At 44.7% G+C, this 15,888-nt stretch overlaps 1 protein-coding gene across 4 annotated transcripts in view; it reads left to right on the plus strand.

Moving 5' to 3' along the window:
* Positions 1–4,045: 4,045 nt before the first annotated feature.
* Positions 4,046–15,888, plus strand: part of Znf76 (zinc finger protein 76) — a 32,336-nt gene continuing 20,493 nt past the window's right edge. For all 4 annotated transcript variants that reach the window (XM_005389546.2, XM_013516996.1, XM_005389549.2 and 1 more), the window contains exon 1: positions 4,046–4,153. The gene's annotated coding sequence lies outside the window, so the exon portion shown is untranslated. The remainder of the gene's footprint in view (positions 4,154–15,888) is intronic.

Genomic DNA, 15,888 nt, shown 5'->3' on the forward strand with positions numbered 1-15,888 from the left:
TTAGAGTATTGTTCCTCCCCACCACAGTATAGCTCCCAAAAGCTGGCCAGACCACAGGTGGTTCAGACACCTCCCTGGTTAAGACGTCCCACCTCTAACACTGAGGGTCATCCCACAGTATTGCTTTTATATAATATATTCTTGGCCACCAAAGAGACTATGTCATCACTACTCCTACAGAGCATAGGAAAGCAATCTTTAATCTCTTATAAATGAACAGTCCCAATTTCTAGGCTCAGAGATGATAGGCAAGTTAATACAATTATGTAAAACACTGACATGAAATTTTATTGGCTCTAATATCTATATTATATATACATTTATGAGTATGACTTGAGGAACAGGAAAAAAAATTATCTGACCAGAAAATACATTGGGCTGGCCTACCAGAATCTTGAACTTCCTCTTACTAGCATTTATAATGAAGATAGATGCATTCATTCCACAATTACCAATCTCTTATATGCCAGTCAGTACACATTTGGCTATCATAGCTTGAAGAAAATAGCTCTGTTCAAGGTCCACACTCTGGAACTTTCTGATTATAGCTGATGTTCCCACAATGATCTCAAAAGCAGGAGCAATTGGCTTTTGTACTCTGTTTGTCGTCTTTTAAAATGTTTAATTCTACTTCCTACTAGCAAAGAATGACATTGTTTGCTAGCTTCTCAGCCCCATTGTTTCTTATCAAATCTTTTTTAAAACACATAAGAGGGGCTGGGGATTTAGCTCAGCGGCAAAGCGCCTGCCTGGCAAGTGCGAGGTCGTGAGTTCGGTTCCCGGTACCGGAGAAAAACCAAAAAAAAAACAAACAAACAAAAAAAAAAAACATAAGAAAGTTTAATCATGAAGTCTAACAAAATTATTGGAGTTATTCTTGATTTTTTTAAGACAAGATTCTTATTTCAGTGTTCCCAAAAGTTGAACATTCGTTTGACAAAAGCAGGGCCACATGTTTACCAAGGCGATAACATGCCTTTTATCTCATTTCTCAAAAGAGATAGCTTTAGCATTATATCATATGGTCCTATCTTCTTTTTATCACTTACTATGTAAATATTAGTGCTATACAATTTTTAATCTTGATGGTTTTTAGTAATTATTTTATAAAGTACCGTTGATAACTTATTTTCCGGTGATTTTTATGTATTCTTCAAGATGAATATTAACATTTATTCAAATTAAAGAATAAAGTCAGACTTTCCTGACAGTAAGGCTGATTTGGTTTAAAAGGAAGACTGGGTTTGCCAATTCCACAAATGGCATATGTTTTCTATACAATGAATGGTCTGAATCTGCGCTTCAAATGTTTAACAAAATGTAATCCCAGCACTCGGGAGGCTGAGGCAGGAGGATCGTTGTGAGTTCAAGACCAGCCTGGGCTACAAAGTGAGCTCAAGGCCAGCCTAAACTGCATAGCAAGACTCTGTCTCAAAAAGACAAAACAAAAATTTTTTTAACAAAATGATCTTGAAAGTATGTAATGATAAAAAAAGTTTATCAAAAAAATTAAAAGGTTATATTGGCTGGCATTGTAATGCACGCTTTTAATCCCAGCAAATTTTAAGACCAGCCTGGGCAACTCAGCAATTTAGCAAGACCTTGTCTCAAAATTTAAAAAAATAAAAAAAGGTTGAGGATGTAGGTCAGGGCAAACCTGGGTTCCACACCCTGCGCCACACAAAAAAATTTTAAAAAATGAAAACAATTGACAAAGAAGTATGGAATACAGTATCTGTTTAACAAAGTATCTTACTGGAGGTATACCTCAGGGGCAAAGCACTTGCCTGGCAAGTGTGAGGTCCTGAGTTCAATTCCCAGTACCAACAAACAAACAAACAAAACAAGAAACAAAGTATCTCTCAGTGAAAAGGTAAGAGGTAATATCATTTTTCATAAAACTAAAACTGAGATTCTAATGACTGCTATATCCTTTTGCAAGTTGGGTGGTTTCCAATTCTTTGCTTTTAGTAAAATCAAAGAAAAATCTCTTTGACAGTATTTAATAATAGAGCACATTGTAACTATTGGTATATAATTTGGAAGTTCAAAGACTTAAAGAATATCATTGTAAAATATATCTTTCTTTCCTAATTATGTGAACAAGGTTTCTTAACACTCAAGTCTAGAAAAATTTTAAAATCCTGTAGAGAATTGGAAGTACGTTTTATCTCCTTCTAGTGTCAAGTAATATTCACCATATTACTCATTAAGAGGTACATGAAAACTAACCCTTTTAGGATTCACAAGTTATAAAAATGCATAATATATGTGTTGTTTAGTAAATCGTATACTAATAATTACAGGAAGTGGATGAATTAGGAATTGAAGAAGAAAGGGAGTCTGTAAAATTTCCATTAAGGAAGAGTTTGCCCAAATCCAGTGTTTGTAAATGTTTCAAATTTACTTTCTTGGGTTGGGGATATACCTCAGTGGCTCAAGTGCCTGTCAGTCAAATTTACTTTCTTTAAAAATTTTCGCGGGGGGGGGGAGGAAAAGGAGGGGAAGGGGATAAAAAAAATTAAGATGTGCTATGCACGTGTACCAACTCCCCACGAAGAATGTAATCATTATGTGCTGCAAACATATACTAATAAAAATATAAAATTATTTTAAAAATACTTTTAGCGCGGTATTGTGCACAGCTGTAATCCCAGCACTCTGGGAAGCTGAGTCAGGAGGATCACCAAATTCGAGACCATCCTGGGCAACCTACAGACTTAGTGAGACCTTGTCTCAAATAAAAAAATAAAAAGGGGCCGGGGATACAGGTGGGGAACGCCCTGGCTTCAACCCTCACCGAAGGTGGGGAAAAAAAAGTGCTGGGCACCTGACGCACACTTGTAATCCTGGTTACTCCAGAGTCAGTGCCGGGAGATCCTGTCTGAAAATGTGTAAATCTGAACAAGAGGTCTGGAGATGTAGCTTAGCATAAGGCCCTGGGTTTAATCCCCAGTGCTGCTGCCAAAAATATAAAAATAAATTTTGGCGGGGGAGGGGGTGGAGGATACAAAAGAAACGAGTCAAAGCCTGAAAGGATGGCGTGGGAAAAGTTCCTCGCTCCATTTCTCCAGGCACCCAGTTCCTTTATTTTTTAAATGTCTTACGTTGAGACAGGGTCTTGTTACGGCGCTAAGGCTCACCCGCCCCATAGGACTCCAAGCTGTGATCTCTTGCCTCAGCCTCACCTGCGCGCGGCCATTCCCGCGTGCGCCACCGCGCTCGGTTCGGTTCAAGCGCCCCTTTTAAGAAGCAATCTTAACCAGCTCTTCCACGCTCCGTATTCATTTATTACATTTATTTATTCTGGAAAGTTCACTCTCCTTTTCATTTTCCCTCAGGTTTCCGAAAACGCCCCATTGGCGGCCCCTCCCTGCGCGGAGGGGGTACTAACTAACAGGAGGGTTCGGTTTGCGTACCCCGTTGCAAGCCTACCAAGGGGAGCAGCTGGTTTTGAGGCTGCGAGGGGTGCTGAGCGGAGCGAGAGAGACAGAACCTGAGAGGCCCGTAGGGGCGCCGTCCCTAAGGGCGAGTCCCTCACCGCGCCTCCACACCGTCCTTTCCAACACGGACTACCGTTACCTGCAGTTGCGTCCTTCAGAGGTTGGCAAAGCCGGCGCGCTGCGTCCCTACAATCTTCTCCCCTCGGGCCCCTCCGGTACTGCCTCAGGTGGACCGAACTCCGGAGTCCTCCCGGTGGCTGTCCCAGTTGCTATAGCGACGACGGGCTTGGCGCCGCTCCCGGGCCCCGCCTCGGCGTGATGACGTCACACGTCCTCCTCGGGCGCTTGGCCTCGCAGGCGTGCGTCATCCGGCGGGAGGGGGCGGGGCGCCGGGCGCCTTGGGGCTCAGCCGGTTCGGAGCTGGGTTGCCCGGGCTCCTGGGGCCCCGGAACCGGGATAAGTGGGCCAGGCGCCGCGGCGAAGGGGGGGCGGGGTGGAGCGTGCCCTCTATTTCCTACACTGGTTCCGGGGCCCGGTGGAGGCGCGCCGAGAGCGGAGGGAAGTGCGGCGGCCCTGGAACCTGGATATCGCGCGAGGCAAGCCGCGCGCGGGCGGGCGGGCTATGGCGCAGGCGGGTTGCGGGGCCGGCGCTGGTGGCGGGGCCCGGTGCATGGCGGTCTGTCGGCGGAATCGCCCTCAGGGACTGTCAGGTTGGTGGCTGCGGGAAGAGTGGGTCCACCGTGCCCAGAGCGGGAGGCCGGGCGGGCGCAGGGCCCTGGGAAGGTCCCGAGCCCGTAGTGCCCACCCTTCTCCGGCCCCAGCCCGGCGGCCGGGCCCCTGGACGGCGGCCTGGCCCCCACCCCTCCCAGGGCCCCTGCCCCTCCGTCCCGCCCTGCGACTGCACCCCCGTGGCTCCCAGACCCACTTCTTGATAGTGCCTGTGTTCACCTCTGTGACCCCTACACCTCACCCGCTGGCCCCAAACCTCACGGTAACCCTGCATCGCTCATTGATTGCCACCCCAGCGCTTCCCAGGGGTCACAGTTCGATGACTCCCTCAGTTTGAATCAGTGACTCCGAAAGGCCCAAGTGCCCCGCGTTCCTCTAGTGACTCCCAGACTCTACCCTGTGTCCCCCACAATGATTGTCCCTCAAACCGCTCCTGACAACTCCCGAGCCACACTTAACGTGGTTTACCACCCACTCGTCTACATAACAGTGTCCCCTAGCCCCATGGTTTTCTATTCCATGTTCTCCCTTCATCCTAAAATCACCCCCACTGGCATCACTCTGCCCCCCGAGACCCCTGGTGTCAGTCAGCACTGTGACTTACAACAAGTGTCCAGCCTCATTCTGGCACTGAGGATATAGAGATGAATCTCAAGGAGCAGTAATTAGAGACGTCAGAGAATTCTGGAGTCTCAGGTTCAAGTCCTGGCTCCGCTTTTGGAAACCTGGGAGAAGCTCCTTCCTCACTCTTGAGCATCCGTTTCTTATCAAAATTGTTTTTGGGTTTTTTTTGTTTTGTTTTGTTTTCCGGTACTGGGAATCGAACTCACGACCTTGCGCTGGCCAGGCAGGCGCTGTGCCTCTGAGCTAAATCCCCAGCCCCTCAAATAAGGGGCTAGATGATCTCAAGAGTCCCCTTCCTATTGTGAAATTTTGCAGTTCTCAGTCAAGATAACAGTAGTTTGCAATCATTTTTGTTCCCTACTCTAGAAGTTTAATCTTGTAACTTCAGCACAGGGTCCATTTGCTTCATGAAATTTTCTCCCACATTCCCTTAACCCCCTACATTTTCAATTGTCCACACTTATTACTGTTGATCAGGTTTGCAAAGTAGTATTAGCAGAGTGCTTCAGCTTGGGGCCTTGATGTCAGAAACCTGGGTTCCGGTCTAACTGGCCCTTCAGCTGTGGGACCTTTGGCATACTCATTAGCCCATCCGAAGCCTTCTGCGAAGCGAGGGTGGAAGCAGTGCCTGGGATAACATGCGCCGAGTGCTTGGCACCTGGGGAATCTTGTTTTCACTCAGGAGCTCCTGTAGGTCTTACTCTGTCCTAGATTCTAAGGGGTCGACAGAGAACGGTAGACCCATACATTGCACAACTGCTGACGTCTTGAAATCCTCATCCTTATCTCTACTGAAGCATTCTTGCCTCCCTAGTTATTTACCCTGATACTGCCTTAATGATTGGTTTACTGACCACCTACTGTATTCCAAGCTTTCAGCAAGCCCAAGAGGCAATTATGTCCATGACCATTCCTCCCATTTTTTTTTTTTTTGGTTTTTTTTATTTTTATTTTTTTCTGCTACCAGGAATCGAACTCATGACGTTGCGCTTGCCAGGCAGGCGCTGTGCTGCTGAGCTAAATCCCCAGCCCCTTTTCCTCCCACCTTTATTGGTTTGGTTTTGGTTTTGGTTTTTTTGCCTTTTTGAGACAGGATTTCAGTATGCAGTTCAGGCTGCATAATGAACTCACTTTGTAGCCCAGGTTGGCCTCAGACTCATTGGTCCTCCTGTCTCAGCCTCCTGAGTGCTGGGATTACAGGTATGCACCACCACACCTGGCTTGGCTTTGTTTTAAATAAATCCAAAACTTGTACAGCTAATAGCAGGGCTGGGATTTGAGTCTAGTCTAAAAAACACAACACTGTATTTCGTTGTTTCTCTTACCCCTTACCCCCAGATCTACCTAGTTTTCCATGTCATCAGCCCTGTTTCTTATTTTCTGGTAATTCTTAAACCCAACATCAGCTCATTCCATGATCCACAGATTCCTAGGACCTTTTGCCGCATGGTGTGGTAAGACCCGTCCTATCCATGGCTTTTGGCCCTTTCATTCCTGAGACCCCTGCACCTTGTACAGGAGGAAAATGTCTTTTTAAATTTATAGCTAAGGCTCCTATAATAAAAAATCAAAAGATTTGATCAACAAGAGAAAAAGACAGATGTATTTACTATAATGGTTATAAGGCACAGGAGTCTTCAATAAGACCTAAAGAAAAGGTTAAACCTGTATTTTAATGCTGGTTTTGAAGAGTAGATATGTAGAGAGAGACAGTAAGGCCAAAAGGATGTAATCTAGTGGTAATAAACAGGGAAATTCAGCACACCCTGTTTGTTCAGGTTCTCTCTAATCCTGTGTCTTCAAAAATAAGGACACTCCTTAGAGAGTAGGGCACCTATCACATGAGTGTTTTATCACCTGCTTCAGCATAGGAGAGGTGATAGTGACCTTCCTGCTTCTGTCATTTTCTCAAATTGCCATGTTTTGAAGTAGTATGGCCTGAACCCAATGAACTGTACCTATTACCTCCTTTGCCTCTGTAGCAGTTCTTGGAGTTCCTAGCCTTTGCCCATGATCTCACCCCAAAGTGTCTCACGCCACACTGACTTTACCTCTAGTCACTACCCGCGCCCCCAGGAGCCCACAAATCCATATAAGACCTCAATCCTAGTCTTTCTTCTTATGATCCCTTCCTAGTTTTAGTAGCAGAGTTCTGGTTTCTTCCACTTGTACCATCCTCAGCCACATCCTGTTCCTTGTAACTCATCTGATTAGCCCTTCATCCAGTGACCTGATAGCTCAGCCTCGAGAAGTGAGTCCCTCCATGCCAGCATGGACCCATCTGTTATAACCTATATCTGTCTTTCTTCCTGAGACCCTTCCTCTGTACACCCCTACCCGATATCCTGATCTCTTGGCATCTTCCCGTATTTTTACCAAGAATCACCTTTTCAACCCAAAATTGTCGTTTTCCCAGCACCCCCTCCTTTTGTCTTCCCTCTCATTTGTCTCCCTAACCATCCACTCTCCCCTCACCAATCTTGTTTCACATTTATTTATTAGTGGATGTTGGTTATACAGATTTTTACCTCATCAGTGTTAATGCACTTCGTCCTACTCACCAACTTCATCAACCTCTTTGGTTTTTGCAAAGAGCTACAATATATTCTTCTTTGGAAACTGATCACCAAGATCTCAGTTCTTTAGGTAGCAAAGAGAGAGCTCTTGGAAATCCTTCAGGACCCATCTGGCTATGTCTCCTGGACACGCTCCCACTGTCCTGTTTATGAAGCTGCTTGCCATATATGCCCTTGGGGTAGAATGCTTTGAGTGCCAGGCTTCCCTAGCATTGAATTAGCCCCATTGTTTCCCAAGCCCTTAGCAGGACTTTCCACTCCCCTCCCACCGGAAGCTGGATGGTGAGTAGCCAATGTGACATTAAAGATCCGCACATCTGAAAGCCTGTTTTGTGCTCAGATTTTGTGGTCAAATTCTCAAGTCTCCTATAATGCACTTACTGCTGTAGCAATAAATACAGCAAGAGGTGAAACTACAGTTAGGGAGGGGGTATGCCATGGGGTCTACAAATTCAGGAGGGTGGTTGAAAAGGAGCTTCTGTCCTACTTACGTCATCTGTCTCAGGGTGCAAAACATACTCTAGCTTACGGTTTAGTTATTTATGTCCTTTTCTCTACAGCCACCTTGTAACTTTCTTGAGAACAGAGACTAGGTTTTATCTTCTGTCATCTTACTCCTGCCTCTCATATTAGAAGGTAGTCAGTAAATTCTTACTGGATTGAATTAACTCAGAAATTCTGTCATGTACAAGTCAAAACAGCGCATGGGTATGTTTTATGACCATAACCTCCTTCCCCAATGCCCTCCCAGCAAATATTGGACAAGTCCCTTGAATTAGTCTGGAATTTAGGCACTTCCTTTTTCAGTCATTGTTCTGGCGGGGGAATGGGTGTGTGTGTGTATGTGTGTGTGTGTTTTCCCTATGTTCTTAATATCGCTAGAAGGATTTGCTGGTAGACTGCAGTCGTAATAAAGTCAGACATACATTCTGTCTTATATAGACCTGTTCCCAAGGAAGCAAAGAGATGAAGTAGTGAGGGGCAGAGAGGATCAGAGAACAGAAGAAGTGATTGGCAAAATATTAGAAATTGCTGAAATTGAGCAGTGCGTATATGAGATTCATTATACTGTTGTTTCTGCTTTTGTGTATGTTGGAAATCTGTCATAAAAAGTTGGGGGTGGGCAGCTAAATGAACAAGGACAAATTTAGCACTGCTCTTGGAAAACACCTCAGAGCAAATGAGCTGCTGTTACTAAGTCAGTACTGTTATCTAGGTTGAGTAGTACATTTAGTCCTAACCCACCTCTCTCACCTCATCTGTTGGTGCGATATCAGGAAGCCAACCTAAAAAATTAGCACTCTGCAGAATTGTGTGCCTGGTGGCTGGGAACTGACATCCAAGCAACAAGCACCTGTTACCCAGGTGCTTCCCTGCTTTCTAGTACAGGCTTGGTTTCTGATGGGAAAGAGCTAGGGGCCCCTGGGGGTGGGGAAAGACTAGAGCTCAGCTAGGTCTCGTGTAGCCCAAAGCTTGCAGATTACTGGGAGATGCTAAAGATACAGGTATTCATCCTCTGATCCATCCATTCCTTCCACAAGTATTTGGTGAATGTCTGCTTTGTGCTGGGGGATGGAGGGATGAGCTCACCCGTTGGGGAGTGGATGAGGGCAAGGCATACAATAAAATATATACTAAGAAAAATAAGCAGAGGAGAGAGTGCCAGGTATCTGGGTTTGGCAGTTTTAAAGAGTGGTCAAGGAGTGGCTCACTGAAAGGGTAATGTTTGAGCAGAGCCCTGAGAGAAGTTAGGGGTAAGCATGTGTGGGGGATGTTTATTCTGGTCAGGTTAAACAGCAAGCTCAAAGGCCCTGAGGAGCGTGCATGCTATCTTTGAAGAACATGAGGAGGCCAGCCAGTGTGGCTGCAGTAGGGTAAGAGTGAGAATGACCAGATGTTACTGGCGGAGTGAGTTGAGGCCCCACATGTTGGGTAAAAGCCACTGGCTTTTACTGTAACTTGTGAGTGATGCAGGCACCATTAGAGGATTTTAGGCAGGTGCGTGATACGATCTCACTGATGTTTTGAAAAGATGGTTCTGGCTGTGTGTATTGAGAGTCAGCTGTAATGGGACAAGGGTAGAAGAAGGGAAACTGGTTAGGAGACTACTTCAGTGGTCTAGCGGACGGACAGGGGTGGCTTGGATCCTCAGTAATGGAAGAGTGCGATGTAGTTGGGTTCTGGATTGACTTTGTAAGAGCACCCAACAGAATTGCTGATGGGTTGGATGTTGAGGCTGACTGTCACATTTTGGGCCTGAGCAGTAAAGGGTGGGATTCACATTTACTGAAACGGGAAGCTCGCAGGGAGGCGGGTTGTGAGAAGGGGGATAAGGAAGGAGTTCATCTCTCATGTGAGGTGTTTTTTGGATATCAGAGTAGAGTTGTTGATTAGCAGCTGGGTCTACAAGTGTGTTAGACTCTAGAAAGTTCCGATTCTTCTAGTACCCGGCGAGATGCAGAGAAATACGGTGGGAAGCGCTCTGGTGGAGTAGGAGTCCGGATGTGCTCCACTACCAGATAGCTGTGTGACCCTTTGGGACTCCTCCAGCGGTGCTGGCTGTGTCTTCACTGGAAAGTGATCTCTTCAGACCAGAAAGGAGGGGTCGTCCAGGCTTTCCCACTGTGAGAGCTAATGAATTAGGTGCTTAGTAAACCCAGTACCTGTGTGATGAGAGCATTTTGGAAATTGCCAATCTCTAAGTGGAATAGAGGAATAGATGGTAAGATTCCTTCCCTTATTTGCCAGATATTGATTGTGGATGTCAGAGAGGAGGCAAGTGATAGTCCAGCTGAGCAAGTGTTCAGCCTCACTGGGACTGGGGAAGAGCTGAAGTAGTTGGGAAGGAATGTGCCAGTGGGTCTCATTCCTTCCCGCCCTCATTTTTTCAACATTTACTCTCTTTCTAGGCGCCTCTCTTAAGATGCTCATAGTTTTGCAATAGATGAAATCTGGACTTAGAAGCTGTGGTTAGATCTCATTCACAAGAAGTGGAATTGAATGCAGATTCAGATTTGAGCTACATGTCCGTGATCCCAGCTACTCGGGAAGTTGATGCAGGGGAATCAAGGCCAGCCTGGGTAATTTAGTGTGACCCTGTCTCAAAATGAAAAAAAAATTTTTTTTTTTTGGAGACAGGCTCTTGCTTTGTGGTTGAGGCAGGCTTGGGCACACTGTGTAGCCCAGGCTGGCCTTGAACTCACAGTGATCCTCCTGCCTCAGCCTCCCAAGTGCTGGGATTACAGGCATACACCACAAAGCCCAGCTTTCAAAATGAAATTTTAAAAACCCTACAAAGGGGGCTGGGGATTTAGCTCAGCAGCACAGCGCTTACCTGGCAAGCACAATGTTGTGAGTTCGATTCCCAGTACCGGAAACAAACAAACAAACAAAAAAAACCCTAGAAAGCTTAGGAATATAGCTTAGAGCTCCCAAAATCTCCAGTACTGGAAAAAAAAAAAGCCAGGGGGAGGGGCTTAGTTAGATATGTGTCCTAGCGATATTAATCATTTGTGGGCACATTCTTTGTTTGGTGCTAATTAAACCAAAAGGCATGTTTTCCAGAAACTAAGATTATAATCAATATGACATGAAGAATGTCTTATTTTCCCCTAAAAGAGTAAAGTATTAAGGAAAACACATACTCTCACAGCATAATCCATTAGTGCCTCTGGAAGGTGTCTTTGGCTGTGTTTACCCTTGCACCTCTTAGATATTAATGCTTATATGGTAGTGCCCCTTATCCACAGGCATCTGGGCCAAGACCCCCAGTGGATGCCTCAAAGTCTAGCCAGAACCGGACCCTGCATGTGCTCTTTTCTTCCTTTGCATATACACACAAGTTTAGTACCTTTTCCTTCTTAACTAAGCATTTGTCATGAAACTGTGGCCATAACTTTTGCAGTCTAAGTCCAACAGCAAAACTAACATGAGTTTATTTTTCCTTCACAGTTTTATGGGTGGAGAATGTTTTTAACTATCGAGCTGAGCAACCTCAGCATACAGTGTCTTTCTTATTGAGAACTTTTGCCTTTTTTGCTTAAAGGAAGCACTTTATGGCTACTTTTTGGCATGTTTGAATTAGCAACATTACTTACTCTTGTACTTTGGGACCATTATTAAGTAAAATAAGGGCTATTTCATTGAGTTGGGTTTTTTTTGTTTGTTTGTTTGGCTGTTTTTTTGTTTCTTAGTACTGGGAATCGAACTCGGGACCTTGCACTTACCAGGCGGACACTTGTGCCCCTGAGCTATATGCCCAGCCCTTCTGAAAATTTTGCATTGAATTTTGTTCTTTTTTTTTTTTTTTTTTTTAAGTAAGGGCTATTTCAGGTACTGCTGTCCATGACAGTCTGATCACTGAGATGGCTTCTAAGTGACTAATAGGAGGGTAGTATACCCATGGATAACGTGGATACCCTGGACAGAGGGGGAATCCCTGACTGGGGTGGGATGGAGCAGGACAGTGCAAGACTGCATCATTTTACTCAGATTAGTGTGCAATTTAAAACTTATGAGTTAGCAAACAGAACAGTGCAGCGGGACCGTGCTTGACCCGTAAAACTGAGATAAGTTGTTTAGTTCTGATATTTTTCATTTAATATTTTCAGAGTGTGGTTGACCGTGGGTAAGTTTGAAATCAAAACCTAGGATGGTGGGTGGGATTACTGTATTGTGAGGAGAGTCTCTGACCAGGTAAACAAGACAGGATATAGCCCATCCTAATTGATAGACCATGCACAAAACTAGTTTAGAAGAGTCATATGATCAGCGTCTATCACTTAGTGAAATGGGAAAAATTTATCCTGGTGAATGGGAAGAAAAACAACTGACATACAGATCTTAAGGTAAAGCTTTAGCCTACTTCAAGTGCCTATTCCTAAAGCTACAAATAAGCCTCTTAGGGAAATGGGGAAAAAAATCCCATACAGTCATCTGTGTTGCTGGTAGCAGTACAGGACTTACAGTGCAGAATCACAAAGATCTGCTTCATTGGATGGGTTACTCAAAGCCTTGTAACCTGCTAGACTGTAGCCTGCTGTGAGTCAGAGTGCCTCCTCTGGTGCCTGGAGTTTAACACTCCCCACAGCTTGCCATCCAGTGAATTGTGCATCTCCATGTGTTGGACTGCCCTTCAGCTTTGGGATAGTTGATACAGCATGAGATGCAAATAATTAAGATAACAAAGTAATCAGGGGCTCCTTGAGATTGAAGGACTCACCTGAGTTGTGGGTGCAGGGATGTGGTCAGGTACCTGAGACCAGAGTTTTTTCTGTCTGATACCATCCTCTAAACCTAAGAAGTACCACACTGGAGTGGCACAGCAGGGAAGGAGGAGGGTGGTCCTTGTTTAGATCCTACATCAGCCAGAACTACTGTCATGACCAGCCAAGGACACATACCTGTTAGAGCCAGTGTGTTGTCAAGTCCTTATAGGCTCACCGCTCCCTTATGATCCACTTGACCAGCTTTCCATGTGGAATTCCTTGATGGCACTCATGAATTGTGAGCCAAAGTGGTTTTGTTGCAAACCTGTAATATTGTGGATTCCTTGTATTCCATCACTCAACTATGCTTCATGATTGGGGAATTGTAGATACTCTCGGAGCCAACAAAGACAGGGAAAAGCATGCTTTTAGATTTTTTGAGTCTTTTATTTTGCACAGATAAAACATTCTTAGAGCTTGACTGAAGTATAAAAGAAATCCATTGAAAGTCATGTTTGCCTGGTTATACCCCTGGCAGTTAGCCCTGGTTAGTAATTCCTTGACTATCCTCCCATGGACATTTTAGTGCTATTGGTAGCATACAAAAGGCACTATTATATACTTTGTCATTTTTACTTCCTTTATTTTAGAGATCACCTAGGTTAATAGAATTGTCTTCATTTGTGTCTCTGTAATGTGGAAGTTCATACTAATAGATATTTATGCTGCTTCTGTGTGGGTAAGACTGTGACTGTTACTGGGCATCAACCCCAGGGGTAGTCTACCACTAAGCTGCAGCCCTGCCCTCTCTTTTTGTTTTGTTTTCTTTTTTTTTTTTTTGAGGCAAGATGTCTCTATGTAGTGCAGGCTAGTCTTGAACTTATTATGTAGCCCAGGCTTGCCTTGAATTCACAACAATCCTCCTGCCTCAGCCTCCTGAGTGCTGGGATTACAGGCATACACCAGCCACACCTGGCTTCCTTTTCCATTTTTTGACAGTTTCACTAAACTGCCCAGGCTGACCTTGAACCTGCAATTCTGCCTCAACCACCTAAGTACCTGGGATTCTGGGTGTGCGCCACCATGCCCTATTGGAATGGATGTCTTTCTTTGTAGGGCCTGGGAGAAATGATGTATAGGAAATAATAGGAAGGCTGTGGGGAGAGTAAAGGAAAAACCTCAAGGATGGGAGGGCTGGCTTTTCAAGCAACGAAGTAGGTTTAGGATAAAGCTACCACTTAGCTCATTGCTGGCATCTTTTTATTTCAACCTTGTTTTGTTCTTATAGGAGACTGAGTCCAGGGGCTCCTACATGGTCTCACTCAACCTTTTTTTTTTTTTTTTTTTTTTTTTTTTTTTTTTTTTTTTTTGTCTTTTTGAGACAGGGTCTCACTATGCAGTTCAGGCTGATCTTGAGCTCACTTTGTAGCCCAGACTGGCCTTGAACTCACAACCATCCTCCTGTCTCAGCCTCCCGAGTGCTGGGATTACAGGCGTGCGCCACTACACCTGGCTCACTCAGCCATTTTTTAACTGATTTTTTTTCAGTGCTATAGATTGTACCCAGGGCCTTGTGCATGTTTAATCAAGCACTCTACCACTGAGCTGCATCCCTGGCCATTTGACCATTTTATTTTTAAGGACTTCTACTGTTCTAGCCATTCATTTGTTTTTGTCCCCTTCTAGCCTTGTCTTAGATGAAGTTGGGTTTTTTGCAGTTGGAACTAGATGAATGTCTAACCTCATGTCTTTTTTTTTTCACTTACAGTTCATTTGTTAATCCCACTTCATTAATCCAGATGGTCTTCATGATTCTTGTCTAAAACATTTAAACAAGAATCATTATCCAAGTGGCTCTTGGTTTTTGTGCATTCTTTTTGTGAATGAGTTACGAAGACGAAGTTATTAGATATTCAGTCCTGAGCCTTTCCCTGTGGGGTTAAGCATAGACACGTTGTTCTCTTGAGAGCTTGGAGCAACTTCAGTGACATCAGCCAGGCGCATTTGTGCCTGTCTCACCACCTGGCCAACTTCAATAGATGGATTTGGATTTTTTAAATTAATAGACTTTCTTAAGCGATTTTAAGTTTATAGAAACATTAAGCAGAAAGTACCATATGCTTCCATTTGTGTCCCCTGCTTGTTTTATTGTGAACATCTTGCATTGGCATGGGATAGCTGCCACAGTCGGTGAGTCAGTCCCAGTACAGTATTGGTAAAGAGTCTTCACAAAGGCTTGCTCTGGGTTGTGTATTCAGTGGGCTTTGCCAAAAGCATGATGTCTTGTCACCCTTACAGGATCAAACAGCCGAGCTTTGCTGCCCTAAAAATCCCCTGTGCTCTGCCCATGCGTCCTTCCCTCCTTTACCCAGGACTTGCGGTAACCACAGTTCTTTTCATTGTCTCTGTAGTTTTGCCTTCTCCAGAACGAGAGAGCATTGGAATCACGTGTGCATGGCCTTGTCAGACTGAATTCCTTAACTTAGCAGTGTGCCTGTAAGGTCCCTCCGTGTCCTTTGGCTCATTCATTGTTACTGCTGAATAATACACTGCCAGAGGGATGTATCAGTTTGTGTATTGAAGGACAGCTTGGTTGTTACCCAGTTGTTGGCAACTAGGAATAAGGCTGCTATAAATGTTTATATGCAGATTTTTTTCCATGGACATAAGTTTGCAGCTTATTTGGGTAAATGCCCAGAGAGCGTGATTGCTGGGTCATACAAGGGGTGATCAAAATATATGCTGAATGATTAAATTTTTAAAAATTACTACAGTAAAAGACACATTGCCATTAATCCGCTCCAAAGTACTCCCCCTCACTTCAAACACACCCATCTCTCTTAGCACTTTCTTTTTTTTTTGGTTTTTTTCCGGTACCGGGAATCAAACTCACAACCTCGCGCTTGCCAGGCAGGCGCTGTGCCACTGAGCTTAATCCCCAGCCCCTCTCTTAGCGCTTTCTGAAGCAGTGCTGGAAGTCCTTTTGTGTCTGCCTGAGCTATGACCAAAAATACGTTGAATGCTGCTGCTGATTGCCTTCCCACAGAAACACAGGCTGATAAAAACATCACAGTGTGTCCTCATCCACCTTATCCCCTGGATCTGGTGCTGAATGACTTCCGGCTCTTCCCCAAAGTCAAAATGACCATGAAAGGTAAATGTTTTGAATCAGTTCAGGACATCAAGGCAGCTAAAACAATACAACTAAGAAGGACTTCCAGAACTGCTGACCAAAGTGGCAAGAACAATAGGATACATGTATTCAAAGAGGGGGGGAGTATTTTGAGGGTAATTGATGGCAGTGTGTCT

This window comes from Chinchilla lanigera, unplaced genomic scaffold, assembly GCF_000276665.1.
Source record: "Chinchilla lanigera isolate Chin_1 unplaced genomic scaffold, ChiLan1.0 scaffold00036, whole genome shotgun sequence".
Taxonomy (NCBI): Eukaryota; Metazoa; Chordata; class Mammalia; order Rodentia; family Chinchillidae; genus Chinchilla; species Chinchilla lanigera.